The 12,289-nt window shown below is 40.0% G+C and overlaps 1 protein-coding gene across 6 annotated transcripts in view; it reads right to left on the reverse strand.

Annotated features, from left to right (window-relative positions):
* The window catches only part of IL33 (interleukin 33), a 36,939-nt gene extending 27,965 nt beyond the window's left edge, over positions 1-8,974 (reverse strand). For 3 of the 6 annotated variants that reach the window (XM_062208280.1, XM_062208281.1, XM_062208276.1), the window contains exon 1: positions 3,931-4,143. The gene's annotated coding sequence lies outside the window, so the exon portion shown is untranslated. Of the gene's footprint in view, positions 1-3,930; positions 4,144-7,199; positions 7,261-8,919 lie in introns of those variants that run through there. The other 3 variants (XM_062208278.1, XM_062208277.1, XM_062208279.1) reach the window with 3 other exon arrangements.
* Positions 8,975-12,289: the final 3,315 nt, after the last annotated feature.

A 12,289-nucleotide genomic window follows, 5' to 3' on the forward strand; every position in this document is an offset into this window, starting at 1 on the left:
ACCATTGGATGGAAGACCTCTCTTTGTGTCTCTACTTCTCTCTGTAACTCTGTCTTTCAAATAAATAAATCTTTTTTAAAAAATGACAAAATTAATTCCTTTATTAGTATAAATGTTTATAATTTAAAATTTACATTTGCTTATTATTAAGTCAATTAATCAAGAGATTCTGTTTTCAATGTAATAATGTAGTAGGTTACCATGAAAAACTCTCCTGTAAAAATACTGAAACAGGCCAGTGCCGCGGCTCACTAGGCTAATCCTCTGCCTGCGGCACCCCGGGTTCTAGTCCCGGTCAGGGTGCCGGATTCTGTCCCGGTTGCTCCTCTTCCAGTCCAGCTCTCTGCTGTGGCCCGGGAGGGCAGTGGAGGATGGCCCAAGTGCTTGGGCCCTGCACCTGCACAGGAGACCAGGAGAAGCACCTGGCTCCTGGCTTCGGATCAGTGCAGCGTGCCGGCCTTGGCGGCCACTTGGGGGATAAACCAATGGAAAAAGGAAGACCTTTCTCTCTGTCTCTCTCTCTCTCACTGTCTAACTCTGCCTGTCAAAAAAAAATGCTGAAACAAAAATGCTAAATGAAATATTTCAAAAAACAATCACATTGTTGAGCTGGCATGAAAATGGAGAAGATATGGGAACTGCTGCACCAACCTAGACTCCCAAAGGACTAAATTCACAATGGAAAAGTGACTGAGATAAACGAGCCCCAGTTACAGAAAAAAAAATAAATAAATAGGAAGCTTGTTTATCCCAACTCCAGCCCTGGATGGAAAGAAACACTTTCTCTGAAAATTTATCTTCTCATGACAAGTTAGCTTCCTCAATGGATTTACAGTTTGAAATACAGGCATACTTCCTGATGCCTCCAAAAGATTGAAATTGAGAATAACTATAAAGTGGTTTTAGAGTGGTAGTGTCCTAAGACAAATGAGAAAGGAAAACACAAATCTTATCTTGAAGAACTCAGCTGCAACCCAAATCAAGTATTCCCTTCGAAAAATTTCCAGGGCAAATAAATAATTTACAATCCAAATTTATAAACAAGCAAGAATATGAGGCAGCATAGTGAGAGTCCACAGAAGGAATAGGTAATAGAAACCAACCCAAGGCTTCATGTCTTAGAACAATCAGAAATGTCATCTTAAATAATTGATCATACTATGTTTAGATAAGTTCTTAAAATGATAGAAAATGGGGAACAACTATCCAGAAGATCCGGAGATCCAGATAGAACTTCTAGGAATTTCTAGGAATTAAAAACATACTATTGAAATTAAAATGCAGTGGATCCCCTCACCCAGTTAGAATGGATATCATCCAAAAATAAAAAAATAACAAATACTTGCAAGGATGTGGAGAAAAAGGTACTCTAATACACTGTTAGTGGGAATGTAAACTAGTACAATCATTATGGAAGACAGTATGGAGATTCCTCAGGAATCTGAATACTGACCTACCAAATGACCCAATCATCCCACTCTTGGGGATTTACCTAAAGAAAATGAAATCAGCATATCAAAGAATTATCTATACACCCATGTTTATACCAGCTCAATTCATAGAATACATAAGATATGGAATCAACCCAGATGTCCATCAACTGATGAATGGATAAAGAAAATGTTTTTATATATATACATGATGGAATACTGCTTTGTCATAAAAAGAATGAAGTCTTGTTTTTCACAACAAAATGGATGCAATTGGAGATCATTATGCTTAGTGAAATAAGACTGTCCTAAAGAGACAAATATCTTTTCTCTAATTTGTGGTAACTAATCTAGGGAGTACAAAAAAGTAATGTGTTGAGTGGAATTGTCATCTTGAGATATTATTATTTGTAGCCTTTGCCTATACTCCTTAGGAACAGTGGCCTATTTATGACTTGTTGAATTCTTTAGTGGAGGATTAATTTTAGGATTATAAATTGAAAGTATGTTATCCAGGGGCCACTGTTGTGGTGTAGCAGGTCAGTTCAAATCCTGGATGCTCCACTTCCAATCCAACTCCCTTCTAGTGGCCTGGGAAAAGCAGTGGGAGATGGCTCAAGTGTTTGGGCTCCTGCTATGCACATGGGAGACCTGGAAGAAGCTTCTGGCTTTGTTCTGGCCCAGTCCTGGCTATTGTGGCCATTTAGGGAGTGAACTAGCAAATGGAAAGTCTCTTTTCTCTGTTTCTCCCTCTCTCTGTAACTCTGACTTTTAAATAAAGAAATAAACCTTAAAAAAACATAAGAAACTTGGTCATTGAAAAAAATCTAAAGAAAAGTAAGAAAGGAAGAAGGGGAGAGGGTGAGAAGAAAGGGAGGGTTGGAAGTATCATTATGTTCTTTTTTTAAAAAAAAAAAAGATTTATTTATTTGAAAGACAGAGTTCAAGAGAGGTAGTTCACTCCCCAGATGACCATAATGGCCAGAGCTAAGCTGATCTGAAGCCAGGAGCCAGGAGCCTCTTCCAGGTCTCCCATGTGGGTGCAAGGGCCCAAGGATCCAGGCCATCTTCTACTGCTTTCCCAGGCCATAGCAGAGAGCTGGATCAGAAGTGGAGCAGTGGGGACTTGAACTGGTGCCCATATGGGATGCCAGCACTACAGGCCGGGGTTTTAACCCTCTGCACCAGTGCCAGCCCCGTCATTATGTTCTTAAAGCTATATTTGAAATACATGAAATCTGTTCCCTTTATACAAATGAATAAATTATTCAAGCTTCCATGATACATTAAGAATGATTTTCAAATAACTTATACCAAATATTTATTTACTTACATACTTTTTTAACTTTCAGGGTTTAGAGTGAATAACTCTAAAAGTTTTAAATGTTATTACATAGCCTAAGGGCAGTTCAGTCATACCTAGTATCAGAATTTACAATAAAAAATAATCACAAAATAATTCAGTGGATCAATTAAACATCAGAAAGGTGACAGCGTTCAGTGATTTAGAAAACATATCTGAAGGTTTTCTTTAGAATACCACCCAGAACCATGTAGAAGTGGCAAATATGAAAAAAGGGGTAAGATATTTGGAGGACATACTGAGAGAGTTTAATGTGAATCTGGAATCTATTTGGAATTATGGAAGGACATGCTGGAGTACGAAGGAACAATATTTGAATATACAATGACTGAGAACTTTCCAGAATTGTTGAAAGATCCTAATTCTCACCATTTCTTATCCCAGAATTCCAATAAATCACAACAAAAGAGAGAGAAAGAGAAAGATAGACAGACTCCCATTGGGTTGTTTCATTCTCTCCAAATGCCCACTTGGGAGCCAATGTTGGATGTGGGCATCATTTTTTGTTTTGGGGGTCATGGACATCTTAACCACTACGCTATGCGCCTCTGCCCCCTCAAAAAAAATTAAAAAGGGCCGGTGCCGCGGCTCAGTAGGCTAATCCTCCACCTTGCGGCACTGGCACACCGGGTTCTAGTCCCGGTCAGGGCACCGATCCTGTCCCGGTTGCCCCTCTTCCAGGCCAGCTCTCTGCTGTGGCCAGGGAGTACAGTGGAGGATGGCCCAAGTTCTTGGGCCCTGCACCCCATGGGAGACCAGGAGAAGCACCTGGCTCCTGCCATCGGATCAGCGCGGTGCACCGGCCGCATCGCGCCTACCGTGGCGGCCATTGGAGGGTGAACCAACGGCAAAAAGGAAGACCTTTCTCTCTGTCTCCCTCTACTGTCCACTCTGCCTGTCAAAAAAAAAAAAAATTAAAAGGAAAACCCCAGCAGATCTGAGTGGGCTCAGGGATGGATATTTATGGTGTTAGAATAGCCCCAGAACCTGTGGAATTAACATCAGATAATTGAGAACCACCGAAGCACCTCCGCAGTCCTTTGAGTACTATTAAAAACCTCAAAGGCAGCCTATATCTCTTTATTTTACAGAGGAGGAAGGACCTTATCTGAAGTCATACAGATAGTGAGTGGGTACCTGGTAGAACTTTCAGCTCACAGAGCAGTCATTGTGATGGCTCTTTCTTCTGTCTTGCCGGTGTTTCTTCAAAATACTAAACTACAACAAGGAAAACCAGTGTATGCAGAAAAGTACAGTTGCAGTTGATCCAGGAACCTTTTGGTGCTTTCCTTATGTGTCATGTCTGGACGTTCATTCCTCTTTGGGTACATTGTTACACAATGTTCCTGTCTGCAGAAACCAATGAAACTGCTCACATTTTTGGCTGGGTGCTGACATGTTCCCTTCTGGCTTTTAAGACAGCTGAGGATACAGTGAGAATGGTTGTAGAAATGTGATTAAACCGAATCACAGAAAAAAGAATTCTAGCACAGAACTTTGTAGAAGGCAACAGGGGACGAATCAGTGGAGGAAATTTCACCATATGCAAACTTCTCTTAAAGAAATACTGAAGGGAAAAGCAGGTATCAGGCTACATTGTGTCATGATTCAGTTCCCGAAAGTGAACAAAAAAATCTATAATCTGTTTTGCTTCAGTTCGCTGCTTTAGACCTACCTTTGTAAGTCTGTTTAAAAAACAAACAATGCCAGCACCGTGGCTTAACAGGCTAATCCTCCGCCTTGCGGCGCCGGCACACCGGGTTCTAGTCCTGGTCAGGGTGCCGGATTCTATCCCGGTTGCCCCTCTTCCAGGCCAGCTCTCTGCTATGGCCCAGGAAGGCAGTGGAGGATGGCCCAAGTGCTGGGGCCCTGCACCCACATGGGAGACTAGGAGAAGCACCTGGCTCCTGGCTTCGGATCAGCGAGATGCGCCGGCCGCAGCGGCCATTGGAGGGTGAACCAACGGCAAAAAGGAAGACCTTTCTGTCTCTCTCTCTCACTATCCACTCTGCCTGTGAAAGAAAAAAAAAAAAAAAAAAAAACAACCAACCCTATACCCTAGAGCATGAAGTAAAGCAATTTGCAAGGTTATGCCAATATATTTATTCATGAAAAGATAGTATTTTGTGTGTGCTCATGTATTATGGGAAAGTTGAATTATTGCACAATTCAAAATAAATAGTATGCCAACAAGTGTGAGAATATTTGTAATTGGCAACAATGCGGGCACAACTGATTGCACAACTGATTGCACAACTGAAGGTGATACCTTGCTTACTAATGTCAATGTTGATTCTGGGAATAGAACTCAGATTCCAAAGTCTAATGTGGTTTGAACAATTTAGTATTTGCAGAATCCTAAATTACTAAATTCTATCAGCTGATTTATTTTTTAAGAGAAGTATGAGATGTTCATAAAGCAAAACTTTGGATTTTGAAAGTATTCTTTAAGGTAGAAGGCAATATATGCCTTCACATTTGTTCATTTGTAGAGAAGCATGCATGCTGATTTGGGTATGACATATTTCTCAAACACGTATTAACAAGAAGAAACTTAATCCAGTTACCACACATACGTGTTTAGAGTAGTGATAAAAGTGTGCCTAAGTTCTGTTTTCATTGCCCTAAGAATGTTACTAGATGCTTCTGGAATTAATCCTGGAAGCTAAGAGGCTGCTTTTGAAGGCAGCTTTAGAAATGAACAAGGAATCAGAAGAAGATGGGGCAGGCATTGTGGTACAGAGGGTTAAATCTCTGCTTGTTACACTGATATCCCATATTGGAGCACTGGTTTGAGTCCTGGCTACTCCACATCCAATCCAAAACTTGCAAGTGTGCCTGTGAGGACAGTGGAAGATGGCCCAAGTTCTTGGGCCCCTGCCATCCATGTGGGAAACTTAGGTAGAATTCTGGCTCTTGGCTTTGGCCTGTGGCCATTTGGGAAATTAACCAGTGGATGGAAGATCTCTCTCAGTCTCTCTGCCTTTCAAATCAATCAATCAATCAGTAAATCTTATTTTTAAAAAGAGGTCTGGAAACTTGACCATCCTCATATGAGACTTTGTCTCCCACCTTTCCTACTCCATAGATTGTTCCATCTACTCCCAAATTGCTGACTTCACCATCTTTATGTGAGATTCTTACTTGGCTTAGCCTTGGTTAATGAGTAACTGTGCTTGGGGTGAAAACTAAAAAATGAAAAGATTCTGTTGAAAATATCTCTTAAAGATAAGACTGAAAATGTGTTTTTTTTTTTTCAATCAAGTCTCACATCTCAATGCAAATAACTTTAATGCTAAATGTTTTGAGTCTGCTCTCATGGGCTTCGTGACACTAAGGAGAAATTATGATTGAGATAATGGGAGTTAATAATAATTGAACAGTCAGGTGTAAGCATTACAGGTACCCTCTTGATAAAACAGCTTATATTCTCTTGTGTTAGTAGCATCCAACTTACTATATTAAGTGACTACTACATAGTGACAATTAGGATTATAGTTTCACAAACCATTTGGTTTGTGAGTAAGGAAAAAAATATGTGCCCCCTTTATTAAAAATATTACTATACATACATTCAGGTAATGCGAATCTTTTTTTCTTATGGGAGAAAATGCAGGAAGCTGGGGGCAAGCAATGGGTTAAGCCTCTGCTTGGGATGCTTGCATGTTTGGGTATAAAAAGTCCCCAAGTGAAATAACAAGTAAAGAAAAGTACGTAGTCCCCTCTTTAGAGAGAAACTACTGATGCAGGTGTCATGGCACAGTGGGTTAAGGCAGCATTTGGGACACCCACATCTCATATCACAGTGCCAGTTTCTGTACCTGGTACTTCCAGTTCGTCTTCCTGCTAATGTATCCTGAGAAGCAGCAGATGGCTTAAGTGGTTGGGTCTCTGGCACCATGTGGGAGACCCAGATGGAGTTCCTGGCACCAGTCCTGGTTCCTGTAGGCATTTAGTGAGTGAACTAGGGGATGGAAGAAGATATCTCTCTCTCTCAATTTATTGTTGCTGTTGGTTTTTTCCCATTTTATAGCAGAGGAAAAAAAATTAGGCTCAGAAAAGATAAGTGAGATCCCAAATCACATAGCTGGTCAATGACCAATAATGGATTTGAGTCCCATCTGCCCCTAGAAATGTTTTTTATGCTATATTAAATTCTTCCCTTTAAAAAATACAAAATAAAACAAAAACACCTTCATTGGTACAGCATAGTCCACCAACAGGAAGGGCAGCATGCACCAGGAGACTACTACAGGGGGAAGTGCCTCAGATCCTCCGTACCTCCTTATTCCCTGCTGTAATGAACTTTGCCTGTCCTCTAAATTGAATCTCCTAAAAAGTTCCTTTTGCATGCAGATATCAGCACCAGGAACCCAGAGGGAAACCAAAGAGATTAGAGTTTCTACCATATTTTCCTGAAGTCCGTGAGTCACTTATCCTGTTATTGATGTTGATGGGATTAGGGTTTCTTTCTGCTGTCCAAGGAGTTAATTATTGATCTCAATCTTTCTAAAAAAAAAAAAAAAATCCAGTCCCATGGCTCAATAGGCTAATCCTCCACCTGCGGCTCCGGCACACCAGGTTCTGGTCTAAATATCCTTGCTGCAAATTGAGATGCAAAGAAAGAGAATTCTGACTGACACTCTTCACTCCCACTATGCTTGCCAAAATTTCAACTTGTTGACTACAATATATATTGATTTTGGCACAGTCACACTCATAGCTCTAAAAAAAGACCATATATAATCAGATTTACTAGCATAAATAATCCCTGTTGTCTATGTTTTCTTCTCTAATGCTACCCACACAATATTTATAGTGATTTAATCCCATATAAAAACCTCTAGAATAGACTTGTGCTGTTATATTTACTGATAATAGTATTCCCTGGCATATATTTGTTCTTCTTGTAGTACTGCTTCCCGTGTGCTATTTCCCTGCAAGGATTGAATTCCATGATACAACTGAACTTTTCATAATTGAAGTTTATGTACATTCTTGGGACTTAGTTGTAAGGACCCAATCAATTGCAAGTTCTGTTTTTCAGTCTTTGGCAGAACCTGGACAGAAATGGAAGCTTCCAATTCTAAATAAACATTTAGATGACTGAGAAAATCAATTAAAAAGTCACCAGAGGTCAGAAGCATAACCTACATTCTTAGAAGAATAGAGAAAATGTGAAATTTCAGCTGAAGAGAGTGATGCTTGTTAGCTAAGCATTCTTGTTTAAGGATATCATCCAGCTGTGTGATTTACTTGAAGCCCTCAAACTTTAAAAATGGAGGATTCTGAAACTAAACACAGTTATGTTACTTCTGAAAGGAAATCAAAAGAGGAGGGTCAAGTACTGGATAGAGAAATGTGGGCAGCAGTAGATAGGGATGTTGGAAACAGCTTAGGACTGCGGTGGCATCCAAGGGTGATTCAAGCACAGAGGCAAAAGTGAGAAGAAAATCCAGCACCACCTAGCCCTAGATACTCCACTCTCAAATCTACAGCTCGTATTGCAGTCACAGGATGTACTTTCAGATTTTATGCTGTTTTCTTTGTTAAAATAGTCTGGAGACATATGTTCACCTGTGGTAAGACGAGGCAAAGAAAAACCCAAAGGAGAAAAAATGCCATGAGGCAGACAGCAAGGAGTAAGAAAGAAAACAGTCTTCAAAGTCAAGTCTCTAAATGAAGCATAGCAGAAAAATTGATGAGTTTTTTTTAAAACTACTCATTTATATTGTCACTTCCTTACATTTTCACAAATAGTTTATTTTTGAGGGAGTGACAATTCTCAGTTATTCTATTTATCTCCCTTTTACTGAAAACCACTTGTAAACAATTGTGAGTAGGCTTGCCTTGAGTAAGCATTAGGGGTATTGTGTAGGGGAAGGGAACATTTACTATAAACAATTATAGTCTATCTAAGCAATCATTAATAATTTTACAAATCATAAAAGGAAAACAAAATAGAATTACAAGTTAGTAGAAAATATTATCATCAACTTCTGTTTTTGGTACTAATAATAACAAAACAGCCTAATGATTTATTTTGCAAAAATTAAAAAACCAACAGTTTTCCATGCTTCCCAAGATTTTCTTTTGCAAAACCCAGAGTATTGCTTTCATTCTTACCTTGGATCCTGTTTTGATTTCTTCCTTGCCTGAAGAGCATCAACTTTGTTTTCAGAGAGCCTGCAGATTGTTTTTATTACCCAAATTTGGCAGAGAACCAAATGGCCTTAGAAGGAAGTTCTGGGCGGTACAGTTTTATCAAGTTTTTGAGCATGTATAAAGAGCCAAAAGAGTTATAATCCTGGTGGCGTTGCTTTCTGCTTTCTCCCCTGTGTTGGTTAAAATGCATTTTATGTTCTTTTTCTATCTATCTATCTATCAATCTATCTGTCTATCTACTTTTGCAATTATGCATTTTATGTTCTTTTTCTATCTATCTGTCTGTCTGTCTATCTATCTATCTATCTATCTATCTACTTTTGCTTCCAACTCAGATCAGAATTCCCTCACTCACAACTCTCCTCCCCTGCCTGTCTCCATTTTCCAACTGTTCCTCTACCTCTCACCTTCACTGCTTGGCTCCTAAACTAGAAAACTTCCGAGTTAAACTCTGAAACTTTACTTTCAGTATTGCTCAAATTGAAATTTTTTTGACATTTACATTTTCAGTTTCAACCATTGGCTTCTTAGTTTACAACTTTAACTATGAGTTCAGTTTGCTCTTCCAAATTTCTTTACAGTGGGGTTACCCCCCATTGCATAGCAGTAATATGAAACTCATAGCAAATATCATCAGATACTCTGTGCATCTCAACATACCTGACATCCCTCCCTGCTTCCCAGTTTCATCTATCCTTTCATGCGTCCCCAGTATCTCACAGAAGGCATGACTTTTGCTACAAATCCTGTATTGTAGATCCCATCATACTACCTCAGGAGAAATTTTACTCCTACACATTCTGTCTCCATTTCTTTTGGCATCTATGTTATAATTGTCACAGGAAATAAAGGGATGTTCTTTTAAGGCAGAGGCTATAACTATATCCTAAGATTGTGTTATCATATGAAAAACTGCTGATGTACTTAGCAGGAATATTGGGATAGCACTTTACACATACAAACAGGCCTATCAAGTCCCCACAGCCATCTGACCCACAAGTTTAGAAGGGTGGGCTTGAATCAAAGGGACAGAAAAAATGTTCTGTGAAATGACACAACAAGAAATTTTTAGTTTTTCTCTTGGTATACTGAGGGACATTAAGGTTCTGAAATCCAGAGGAAAGAGAAAAACCCAGGGCTTGGGAAAGATATGATTATGAAGGGGTCTGCTTTGGTAAAAAAACAAAGAAACCAAGAAATATTTGAAGTCTGTTAGCCAGTTTAAACCTGTTTTCTTTTAGGGGTAGTAATATATTTCATCATCCCCACATTGGAGCAAATATGTGTTACCAGCCTCAGTGTTGTGTTTGGGAGGATGGAAGGAAGGAAGGAAGAAAGATAGCTGTGTCCACCCTTGGGATACAGCACCAAAGAAAGAAGGCAAACAAGATACTGAGAATGTTATGGAAATATGTTTCCTGGTGTTTAAGTTCTTGCCTTTGTGTGTGGTAAGAATTCAAAGTGGAGGCATAAGTAAGGTACACAGTGAGAGCAGGATTTTTTTTTTTTAAGATTTATTTATTTATTGTGAAAGGCAGAGTGAGAGAGAGAGAGAGAAAGAGAGAGAGAGAGAGAGAAAGAAAGAAAAATCTTCCATCCACTGATTCATACCCCAGATGGCCCCCAAGGCCGGAGCTGAGCTGATCCGAAGTCAGGAGCCAAGAGCTTCTTTCAAATCTCTCACGTGAATGCAGGGGTCCAAGTAGTTGGACCATCTTCTACAGCTTTCCCAGGCACATTAGCAGGGAGCTGGATTGGAAGAGGAGCAGCCAGGACTTGAATCTGTGCCCATATGGATTGCTGGCACCGCAAGTAGAGACTTGACGGGCTATGCCAGCCCCAACCGCAGGATTTTTATAGAGAGTATACATTCATGTGTAAGTGATGGCAACCCCACAGGGAGAGAGACTCACCATAAGAGGGCCAGAGAGTGTGTGAGAGAAGGCAAGAAAAGGGCCAAAAGCAATGAGACCAAAAGGCCCCTCCCCCATCTAGCAGTTCCCTTTGTGGAATAGAAGGGTGTTCCCCTAATTGAATATACAAATGAGATGGAGTTTGGGTGGAGTTTACTCTGAGTGAGGTTTTCTGGGAGTTTTTATGGCACTCTCACATGGAGTTTAACTTCCACGTATTCATCGTGGTGGTGTCTCTTCCTTCCCAGTCCCAGATGAGACTCAGGTACATGGTGGGAAAGTGAGCGTACTGGATTGACATGTAAAAGGGTGGAGTTAAAATGCAAGGCTGCAAGAGACAGAGGTTGTGGGAAAACTTCCAGCTCATTTATTCCCAACTGATTCTGCCTAGCTCCCCCATATCAAGATCAGTGCCGATCAGGAATTGAGCTATTTGCAGCTAAATGGGAAGAAGTGACAAGTTGCAACCAAAGGAATTTTAGCATGCTCTACTCTGGAAATGTTTGCAAACACTGAGGGATTAAAAGAGATGAAAGGCTTAATGTCTCGTTACACTTCATGCTTTAAAATCAATTTTATTTGTTATTAGAACTGTTCTAGTGTTCTTTTGGGTTTGTATTTGAATAATGTGTCTTTGCTCTTCTTTTTTCTTTCAACCTGTCTTTGTCCTTATATTTAAGATTTGTCTTTTATAAGCAATATATTGTTGGGTTTTGATATTTTGCCTCTCAAATAATATAGACATTCACTGCACAATTTGGTAAATGTTTTGAGGAGAAAGCTCAATTCTCCAGCCTTCTGTTCTTGCTGGGATCCTGGCCCTTCCAGTCCCCAATTTTATCTCTCCAACCCTACAAGACCATTGAAGTCTTTTCTAATTTCTCTGTCTGCTAACAGTAGCCTCCTGCCAAGATTTCCAGCTTCCTACTGTGGACTTGTCAGTTGCCTTTGCAACTGTTAACAGAAAGTAGCTTTGCCTGTTAGCTAATCTCTCGGGAATCCTCACTCATCATCCTCAGTGTTTCAACAGCTTTCTCCTGTCTTTAATCTAGTTCTTCCTCTTCTTCTTCCTCTCCTCCTCCTCCTCAGCCTATATCCTCCTCCTCCTCCTTCTCCCCTTCTTCCTCCTCTTCTTCCTCTTCCCCTTGCTCTTCTTCTTCCACCTCTTCATTGTCTTCTTCCTTTTCTCTATTTCTTCTCCTTCTCTCCTCTTCTCTCTTCCCTTTCTCCTTTTTTTTTTAACCTATTCTCTTTGATTATTCTCAACCATAACAATGAACAAGCCATAAGGTAGTCCATTCCACTTTGAAGTAAAAATCTCTTGCTACTTGAGTTGTATATAAAGGAAGTAGGGATTGAGGAGGCAGAAGGACTAAGAGTAAGGTTATGAGAACTTTATTCACGTGATCATTACAATT

This window comes from Lepus europaeus, chromosome 12 (genome assembly GCF_033115175.1).
Source record: "Lepus europaeus isolate LE1 chromosome 12, mLepTim1.pri, whole genome shotgun sequence".
Classification (NCBI taxonomy): domain Eukaryota; kingdom Metazoa; phylum Chordata; class Mammalia; order Lagomorpha; family Leporidae; genus Lepus; species Lepus europaeus.